We start from the raw sequence: 11484 nt of genomic DNA, 5'->3' as shown, positions 1-11484 counted from the left end.
CTTCTTCAAGCTTATAGACTCTGATTTGCAATGTACTGAATGAATAGCGATTAAAATTCAGCTCCATTGACTTCAGCAGAGACACACTAATTTTAATCAACCAAAAATCCCAGACATCAGATGTCTGGTTGGTTTTTTTTTAATCAGTGTAATATTAAGTATTAAGGAGTTTTCTATGCCTAATGTTGAGAAAATGAACAAGCATACCTTAGTTACATAAGTAATATTTTGATTATTAAAATTACCTATGCTAACTAATAATAGCACCATGGATCTTATGACAGCTTAGCTTTGCTTGCAAATGAAAATGGAAAGATAATAACTTTAGGCTTGTTATTGTAAATTTGAAGTTAGGAAAGCAATACTTTCTTAACAGTCCTGTTAAGGCTTATTATCAACATCAGAAACATTGTACCTAATGCTTTGTCTAAAGACATTTACAGTGTTTCAGTTGTAAATATTTGTAAATATTAAGTAGCAGCATTATCCTTTTTTTTTTTTTCTTCTTCTTCTTTTTAAATCCAACTTGAAGAATCCAGAAAAACTCTGTTAATTGTTATGCAAATATTTTATAAAAAATAGGATATCTATTTTCGAGAAATCTTTTTTTAACAGGGAAAGCTAAGATGCAATAGGCAATATTTGAAACCAGAAGATTAGTAGCATAAAGGAAAAACAAAGAATGTTCAGTGGAAAATGTATGTTTAAGTATATTATTTAACTTTTTTTTTTAATATGTTTTATTGAAAATGGAAAACAACAACAACAAAGCCCCCGGATTTACCTGATTAGGTAGTCTGGTACCATACTGATAAACAGTGTATAAACATGGTGATAGGTCTGAGATTAGAGAGACTGATTTACCAGTTCATTGCTCACTCAGTCTTTATGCTGGTGAAACTCTATTGATGTAACTGTTTTATTTAGAAGTGTTGTGTGTGCAGTAGGTGTTCAGGAGTTGTAAATTAAAAGATTATTGCTTCATTTGAATTATTAACCTATCCTTTGAAACCTCTTATCACTCCCCAAAAAATATTATTGTCTAATTTCAGAGAATGCCAAAGTGTAGAAATTTTAGAGAATAACTGTTCTATTTCTGGATGAATGTCAGCTGAAAGACTGGTCTGCCAAGGACTCTGACACTTTCCATGTCTCTTAAACCAATAGATTAAGTTGAGATGGAAGCTGCAGAGGAACTGGTTTCATACAGTGAGGGTTGGGTGTTTTTTTAGGTTGTCTGTGTATCTAACAGAAGGGAAGATGGGAGTCTTCATTCATGAAAGATTATAACTGGACTAATAATGTCCAGTAAGACCCACGTTTTTCATCATTTTAATGAATGTTTCATGAAAGCTGCTCTTGCGGTTATTTCCGAGCTTCTTTTAACAGGCATTTTTAATAAATTTACACATATTTTTGCACACATTAATTTTTTAAGTCTCACTTAGCACTTAAAGTTTCTTATGTGAGAAGAAAATTTTTATCTAACTGCATACCTTCTGTGATAAATATGACAAAATAGACAGATGAAGGCAAAGCACAGCTCTTCTTACTCATCTATGTAAAAAAAAAATGTTATACAATTCCTACAAGGTGATTTGTAGGTAAGTCCTTACTTGAGATTACCTAGTCCTGCAAGGCAGATCCTAAATCATTGTTGTGACTTTGACCTACAGAAGTCACAGAGGCACAGAGCAGACAAGAGAGTGACTTCCAGAAGTGGTTCACAGATTAATGATTTTCTCCAGTACCAGAGCCTGCATCTGCAAAATTCACATGCCATTTTGCATATACTCCTTAGAGTTCAGAGTTGGGTCAAAATTCAAATCTCTGAGTGAGAACAGCAGTGGAACTCCAGCCTGTAGAAGGACAGATATTGTTGCAATATTTAGCAGAAAAAAAATTGTTCAGGTCTAACTAGCATTAGACAAAAATTTTGCCAGCCAACATACATAAGGAAAGGTCAATAGACTGACAAAATACCAGTGTTGTATTTGCAACAAAAGAATAGAGTTTCCATTACAATGACAATATTTTTGAATCAGTATTTACAGGTCTTAGCTTGTTCCAATAAAATAGCTTTGAAATTAACTGCCACTATGTAATATCTTAGTTGATGGCTTTAATTCCATAATTTATGTAACTTTTCCCCCAAAGTGATTTAGAACATGTTTTAGAGCATAATTTAGAGGATTAAACTCATTTGTCTAGTAACTACAGAAAGACTACAATTTTCCCACTCATCTCTTCTATTGTATTGTATCTTGATGTGTTTTAAAGGCATTGGTGTTAAAAACACAGCAAGAAAAATGCCTTTGTGTTTCAAAAAAAGAAACGGGATCCTCAAGGCAATGAGACTTCTTTCTTCAGGTAGCTGATCCACACCTTGTCCATGCACAAAACTAGGCAAATTTAGCCATCGTTTGCCTTGCCTGCTTCAGCTGGAAGGGTTTTATGTTGTGGTTTACACTCAGCCATGCAGTCTCTCTCTCACTCCTTCTCTTCCTCCTCCCCGCTCCTGGAAGGATGAGGAGGAGAACTGAAAGAATGTAACTCCCACGAGTTGAGATAAGAAGAGTCCAGTAACTAAGGTATAACACAAACCACAACCCAGAAAGATCACAGTGTGCAGACTATATTCAGATTTATTTACAAGTTAAGAAAGTCAGCTTTACACTGACTGGAAAATCAGAACTGATTATATTTACAACTGCTGTTTAAACTCCAGGAAACATTTTCCAGTAAAAAAAAAAAAAAAAAGGGAATCAGAACAGATATATTCCTATTGTAAGAAATCCTCAAAGGAAAAGAATATGGGTATTTATTGCACACTTCTGGGAGGAAAAAAACCCTAAAACTCCAAAACCAAAACCTAGTAACCTTCTGGGCAAACACGTGCCTTTTAGATGAACAAATTCACTCTCTTAATATGAATTTCAAACAACACATAGGCAGAAGTTTAACTAAAATTAAGGTATAATACCTGCTTACCAAACAAGGTACTCAAATGTGTATTTGATTTTGGCTCTGAAGCTTTCCGTTTGTATGCAACCTGGACTGAGACCAAGAAACCTCTATAGACAGTAGGCAAAAAGTATGCATCTAAGCATTTGTCCAATTTTGGTCTAATACCACTTACTTATTTTGGAAAGACGCCTGTTAAGATTAGAGTGTCTGCATGTAATGAAGTGCCAGACTGAGTCTGAAGTCTGGAGAAGTAGAAAAGTTACTAAAAAAACCCTAAGAAAAGTTCCTGGGTGCGTGGTTTAAACTCAGTAACTCAGAACTACGCAGACTCTCTCTCACTCCACCCCTTCTTATCCCCCACTCCCAGAGGGATGGGGAAGAGAATAGAAAGGAATGCAACTCCCACTGGTTGAGATAAGAGCAGTCCAGTAACTAAGATATAACACAAAACCACTACTGCTACCACCAATAATAATAATGATAAGGGAAATAACAAGGAAAGAGAATACAACTGCTCATCACCCACCGACCGATACCCAGCCCAACTGAGTAGTGATCTAGCCCTTCTGGGTAACTGCCCCCAGTTTACATCCTGGGCATGATGTGCTGTGGTATGGAATACCTCTTTGGTCAGTTTGGGTCAGGTGTCCTGTCTCTGTTTCTTCCCGGCTTCCCCTTCTCCCTGGTACAGCATGAGACTCAGAAAGTCCTTGGTCAGACTAAACATTACTTAGCAGTAACTGAAAGCATCATTGTTATCAGCGCTGCTCCCAGATGGAAAGTCAAAACCACAGCACTGCACCAGCTAAGGAGGAGAAAAATGACTGCTATTGCTGAACCCAGCACAGTGCAATAGATAAGAAAAAACTTTTTGGTAAAACAATATATTATCTTCTTTTCTTTTCTGGTGTATTAGGGGGAAACGGAAGCCTCACATTTAATGCTGATGTTTATAGAAGTTTTTGGCAGGTTCATCGAAGGCGAAGAGAGACAGTGATCGTTTGACCAGGCTTCTTTCTTATAGAGTGCTAGATAGCTTAATGGAGATGTGATAGGTAGGTGTGCACGTAAACCTGTGCACTGCCATTTCCTCATATCCCTAGCACCTACCTGAACCATCTGGCCATTGTCATTTAATTGAGGGGAAGGATTTTTCATTCTGTAGAAATAATTAAATCCCATTTGAAAACAGGACATAGATGTACATTTTCCTGCCACTTTGAAGTTCTCTAACCTCCTGGCTTATGGTATCATTGTCTTTTTGCCCCAGCAGGAATTTCATCAGGTACATAATATCATCAAAAATAAGCAATTCAAATACAAAATATGTTTCCTACTGCTACGTCACTGTGGTCTTTTTATGACTAATTTATTTTCAGTTTCCCTATAATTGTCTTTTTAGTCCCACAAAAAAAAAAAAAAGGTATCCATATGAAAAATTGTCTTTTTCTACACCAAAAAAAACCCCAATGCTTCTAAAATTATGGCAAAAGTATGTGTTCTTAAATATTTAAATTTGAGAAATTCCACTCAAGTTCTACCAATTTTCCTTTGCTGATTTGATTTTCTGGCTCTTACATCTTTGTATAGGTTAATTATTCTTGTTTGTTTGCTTGTGTGCTTCTTGGTGTTAATTACTGTGAATTTATTTCATAGTATATTTTGTAGCTGGCAGGTATGTATATCATCAGTTCTCCAGTTAGCTTAGTACACGTGGCATACAAGTACTATGAAGGTAAAGCATACTTGCAAATGGAGCTGCCCTCAAAGCAAAGGCAACTATCTAGGTTGTAACATGCTTAAATGTAGCATTAAAAACCACAATACAATCAATAAAGCTAATTAAGTGTTTTAAAATAACTTAATAATAAAATTATAGATTACTATCATTTAGTGCTAGATACATTTTGAAAAAAATACTGGGACACTGCACAGAATCACAGAATCACAGAATGGTTGAGGTTGGAAGGGACCACCATGGTCCACCAACCTCCCTGCTCAAGCAGGGTCACCTAGAGCACATTACTCAGGATTGTGTCCAGATGGCTTTTGCATACTTCCAGGGAAGGAGACCCACTGCTCCCCACCATGTTTACCCAAGTAAAGAACATCTTACTGTGATTACTTTTAGCCAGGTAACCAGACAACATCAAAAAGATGAAAATAATTTGTTTGATAGCTGGTCCACTTAAAATAATTAATACTTATTTGGAGTCAAAACACACTGTTTGGATCAACATTGATGAATGATGCTGATATAAGGAAACCTGATAAATTACCACAAGAAATAATGAAGTTATGTGTATATTGCCTATGATTGTACATGTTTTATAAATACAAAGTAACCACTGGCATAAAAGCATGAGTTAATAGTATGGAATAACTGAAGACAAACATGCAAAAGTTGGTATGTGGCAGTCCAGTCTGCTCATGCTAATTCTGGCTCTTCTGTGCCCTTAGTCTCTACAAAGCTGTAGTCTAATAATGTGACTACCTACTACTTCTAAAACAGTAAAAGGCATGACACAGCTGTTAAAAAATAGACATTTATTCAGATACAGGCTGTCTTAACCTTTTTTTAATCCAACTGTTCGGTAATGCTAAGCTGAATAGAGGAAAGCAGGAATAACATTTTACTAGATTTTAGAGCTACAATTGCAGGACCAGAGACAGTTGACTACATGTATTTCTTCTGGTTTAATATTCATGCACGAATGCATGCATGCATGAATATTATTTTATCTTTTTCCATTTCTACTAACTCTAATTTGGTTTTTGAAACAGAAAATCCAGCTATGTGATCCACATTTTTCTGGCACATTTTACATTAGTTTAGGGCATGTGAATTTAATACTCTTATCAAGATAGATACAACAATACCCATTCACAATATATTGATTTAATATACTTCCAAAATATCTATCTGCTCACTGAAAAACTTCTGCAGATATGGTGTTTATTCAAAGTAGTGCTAAAAGATATGGTCACATTCCAAAATTTTCAATGAAATGAGATACATTTAAACCGTTTGCAAGAACAGTCTTTGAAATTCTTCTAGTGTCTTGAGATAAAATACACAAATACCTTTTTCAATAACACAGAAAGAATAAACTTTTTAAGACATAACTTTGCAGTTCATTCATTCCCAGTCTGTCCTGTCTTTATTTCAAAGCTGGCTTTCATACATCAGCTATTTACAGCATTTTACAAATTTAGGTGCTACTTTCTAAACCATAAAAGGAGCATAAAGAACATTCATGTATGTAAGCTCATTGAATTTCATAGGATTTTTTTAAGTTGTTGCTATCTGTTGTTCCTAAATGATCAATGGCAGCTCTTATGATGTGCAAAATAAAGCTAATATTGCTATGACTCTCCAAGTTTTTTTGGAAGTTTCCAAACATGAGTTAAGATAAACTCAATTTTGTTCATTAGAGCATAAGAAGCATGAAGAAGATGTACTAGACAGACAAGCGAAGTAACAAGCTAAATCCAAGTTGCCTTTGCTACAAACATGTGCTGTTTTGACCAAGTCTGATTTACAAAGGAAAAGGTTTAGATAAATGAAATACACTGATAACATAAAGCACTGACATTTTAAAGACATTTTTTTAAGTGATCTGTGATACTACTTTGAAAAGATGAACTCTGCATGATATGTATAGCACTAACTGATATCAATTATATATATTTCACAAAAAAGTCAGGGAACATCCACTCTTGCAAGCATAATAATGTATAGAAGCTGCTAAGCTGTTACATATTTGCATGCATCATTCAATCTTTGCATCGATGTACAATGGCATATTTGATAAAGAAACTGCATGCCTCTTCTTTTTTTGCTGAAAAAAGATGTTTCATTTCCTTGAAAAATCCACTTTAATCTTCTAGGCTATTTATCTCATCTGCTTTGTATTCAGTAGAAATTTGATTTAAGACTTAAGCTGTTTTGATTAGGAATTCTTGGAGCCACAACTTCAATTAATGAGGTCAGCTCAACTTCAGGAATAATACTTAGTTTATATATAAACTGCAATTCAGTTGCAAAATAACTTTTACCTGCAGTGATCACTGTAGAATATATTTTATTTTAAGTTACCCAGTAATGTTCTTCACAGCATGAGATATAGTTAGGAACACCATTTTACTGATGAAACAGAAATTTTCACTACATCAGTTTTTAGGGACAAGAAGGCTTATCTTGTTTCATCAATATTCTTGTTCTCCTTGAAATTGTTAAGATAATGAGACAACTAAGAAAGATCCTATTTAACATCATGGTAATGCTTCATGCATTGCAAGTGAGTTAATGGTTGCTATTTATAAACATATACATATGGTTTTCAGTGCCACCATGCTGTTAAAACAGTAACCTTTGATACCAACACCTAAACAGCCTTAAAGTAGTATTTATTTGCATGTGTAATAATCGCAATAATAATACTACATGCCAGAATTATGCACAAAGTGAATTTTAAAATTTTTTTTTTTGACAGCCTACTTTGAATAGTTTCATGCTGAACCTTCTATCTTGAAAGTTAATAGAAGCTTAAACATTAATGACGTAATAGTGAGTTTGCTCTGCAAGCTTGTTTAGCTCCATTTGCTGTTCTACACACCAGATGAGGAAGGATTGTGGGAACATATAAGGAAGATCTCTGGCACAACTCAGAGACAGGTGAAAGCAAAGCAGACGGGTATGAACGTCCACTGTGCAAATTTCCAGAAAAGAAATAACTATTTTGCCACCCAAATTTTGCTACTCAGAGCTTCCCTTGTGTAAATTTGAGACTCACACTTCCAGATAGGGTAGCAGGTTTTCACACTCAAAATTAGGTATTAAAAATCTAGTGTTTCTTAGACCCACCTGAGGAGTTGCAGTCTTTGAAGTAAGTCATAGTTGTGGTTTTTCCTTCTTACCTCTTTCAAATAATAGTAAAACTTTGTCATGGTAATAGTCCCATAACTTAATAAGAGAAATCAATACTGTTTCTCATGGTGCTGTCAATCCACAATCAACAGTCTGTAAATCTGTTCTCTGTAATGTTTTTAAGTGCATTCTAATTTCATCAGTCAATAAAGAAGCAGCAGTCATAAGTGATACCACTGCTGAGTGCTTAAGCTGAAACTTTAATGACACTGTTCAGGAGGTAGGAGTAAAAAATAATACAGAAATGTTTTAAATTGGCTCACCATATGTTCTCTGTGATAGCATTTCAGTGTCTGCCCCAGTGTCAGCTCTCATTCAAGATGTCTGCAATAGCAGTAGTGGGAGCCATAACCCTTGTTTCATCTCTTCTGCTAAAGTAATTCTCATTTCTGTGTCTCTGCATGGTTGGGCTTCTATTTCTTGGTTTCTCTTATATTTAATATGTGCACACTAAATGTGACATACTAGAAAGGAATTTAGAAAAAAATCACAAAACAACCCCCAGGAACACAACTTCATTTTGCACAAACTGATTGTAGCTTTTCTGAAGCTAAAGAAATTATAACTACTGTAGGATTCTGTCTATACTTGCATTAATCCATCCACCAATTTTCTGTCATCCATTCCAAAGTTTCTAAATCTTTTCCTAGTAAAATCAACAGCAAATTGTACAATGGAGTTTCAGTAGCATCTGAGTTTTTTGGAGTCTTTTTAGCTTTTGGGAGGATAAAATACTAAGGAAAAACATCTGAATTCATGATCAAAGGTAGATAAAATGAATTCTTACACTGAAGAAAATCCTCTGCTTCCCATATAAAGCTGAAAAATATAAATACAGCTCAATTTCTTAGGACATTAGTTAGTTTTAAAATAAAATTTTGCAGGAAAACAAATTAATTCAAAGTTTGAGTAACTTTAGAAAATCTGGTTGCAAAATACCTATTTTTAATACATACTTTTCAAGTTAACCGGAACAGACAAAAGTTGGCTGAGGGATGGTGTGAAATGTCAGAAAGGGAAAAGTTAGAGAATTCTGAAAACATAAGAGAACTCTTAGTGAAATGTAGTTTACAAAGTGTTTCAAGGGCATCAACAAAATATAAACCGATACAGTAAAGACTCTGAATCTGTTAGTGATTTCTGTGATAAATTGCTATTTCTATAAAAGAATGTTGAAAACAAGCTGTAGAGAAGAATGTCTATTGCAGAAATTTGATCATAATAATTACTATATATATATATATATACCTACTGACTTGTTTAAAACTCAACATATAACAAAGAGTATTGCTAGAATGGAATAATACATTGCAAGCAATAGCAAAATTCACAAATATGGCTTGCCAATCATTTCCCAAAACAAGTCAGAGCTGAATTCTGTGACTTTATTAAAATAAAAATAAAGGTTATTCTCAAAAGCCTTCATTTATTTTGTTTCATGTCATTTATCTGAATATACAATAAATTAATTCCTCTCACTATATCCTTTTATTTTTGGGCTTAAAATTGCTCTTATCTTCTTTTTTACCTTTTTTTTTTTAAGAGAAGTATCTGTTCTTATGTTTTTCAGTCTACGTGGAGTAGCACATTTTCTGTAAAATTTTTGATTTACTAATCACTGGTGATTTTCTACTTGTTCTGATGTTTGCCAGTGTCTTCCCTTCATGCTTTTGCTCTCACAGTTCCAATCCCATCCTTATTTCACAGTATTCAGAGTGTATCCTAGAATAGATCTTAAGGAATTCCTAGAGTGCTTCTAAGGGATTTATAGCAGATGATGTGAAATAAAAATTTTTACCTCTGTAAGAAATCTACAAAGGAAGGCAAGTTAATCTGAAAGACTTTTATATACTGGTCTTCTATATCATGACATTAATCTTCATAGTTCTTACTAATTTTTCACAATTTACCAAAAACACAGACTGAGAATAACGAACTGAGAAATGCTGACTTCAGTGCAGGTACTGTGTTCAGATACATGATATTTTCTGCTTTATTTTCATAATAATACTTCTGCATATTTCTACCACGCACATTAAGTTTTGACTTTCAAAGGAAAAAGGTGCATTAAAAGAATAACAAGGGTGAAAATCCATTTATTAATAGCCAGTAGCAAGCAGCAGATTGAAATCATGGCAAGATGACTAACTGCTAAATGATTGTTGTAGCAAATATATATGCCTAGATTATGTAATAAACAGTGTAATTTAAATTTTCATGCCAATTCATGTTTGAGCTTTATTGGTTGTAACACTCTTCAGCCCAAGGTGTAATACTCAGGTATAAATTCATTACCTAATTTTAGGATGAAGACCTAAAGTTTGTAGATGCTTCACTTTTGTATAGACAAACCTAAGATTTTGGGTATCATACAGTAGTCTCACCAAGATTCCTTTAAGTAACCCTTACTTGAATATCCCATTGATCTTATTGCTGTAACAGCTTCCAGAAAAACATAATTTCTGAATATTTCAATATTTTCATTGTAATAGTCATAAGTCCAGTTTCTCCACTGTTAAACCACTGGCTTCCTCATCTTTAGCTTCAATTCATAAGATGTCCTAACTTGTTAATTGTTGCATTACCTAAATATGGAAAATGCTTTTTTCCTTTCATGTCTATTTTGCTGTTACCCACATAACTTTTCTGGCTGGAAAGGAAGCACTGTTGAGAGTACTTTTTACTGGATCCACAAAGCAGAAAGCTATGCTCACTAATCAACCCCTTCTACTGATGGCATGGAGTGTGGATACATCTTCAGCCTTCCGGCCTGGGCACTGCAAACAGCACCGACAGGGTGATAGCAGCTTCAGTACCACCTGTAATAGCTAGTTCCAGCTTGTTTGTGTAGGCTTCGACCATGCTTCTGACCACAGCATGACCACATGTTAAGCTGCTGGCTCATCACTATCACACTGGGACAACAACTGGGCTTCCTGTAGTGTCACCTCTCAGTCTTGAAGCCAGATATATTATTTGGTCTCCTGCTACAGTCATTTGTCCATATAGGAAACATCACCATGTGTGGCTGCAGGACTTCTGCTCAGGCTCTCTCTCTGCTGGGGTAGTGAAGCATCAAAGGTTAGTTTGCGCTTGCATGGCAATATTGCTCCTCTTCTGTGACTTGAAGGTGGAAGAGACCCTCAATCTCATTTCTTTATTACATCTCGTGTTTTACAATCTATGTAATATGACTGATAAAGCATTCATGTTTGAGCAAGTGACTTTATCTGCAGACTTCTGCTGAGCAGGGATGCTTATTGTTATTTTGTGTTGTAAGATGTAGGGACTTCCACTGCACTTAACTGGGTTTTGGTCTCCAGAAGTGCTTCAGTTCAACAACCCTCTTATTTTACCATTGTCTTTTCTCAGTAACATTTCTCACCATTTTTTTCACTTTAACTCTTGAAATTTTATGTTTACTAATGCCATTTCTTACCTTTTATTTTGGAATTCAGTCCTACAAGCTAAATAGATCTATTTTTTAGTGCAGGAAGACCCAGTAGGAAAGTTTTCAATACATGTTTGCTTTCAGGTGAGAGTCCAGCTGCCTTCAAAATTCTGTATTTCCTTTTTTTTCTGGATGC

The sequence above is a fragment of the Neopsephotus bourkii genome, unplaced genomic scaffold (assembly GCF_033783945.1).
Source record: "Neopsephotus bourkii isolate Nb327-2 ecotype Australia unplaced genomic scaffold, CSIRO-AGI_Nbou_v1 NB_962, whole genome shotgun sequence".
In the NCBI taxonomy this organism is placed as follows: Eukaryota; Metazoa; Chordata; class Aves; order Psittaciformes; family Psittacidae; genus Neopsephotus; species Neopsephotus bourkii.
Note: the sequence above shows the minus strand (reverse complement) of the source record.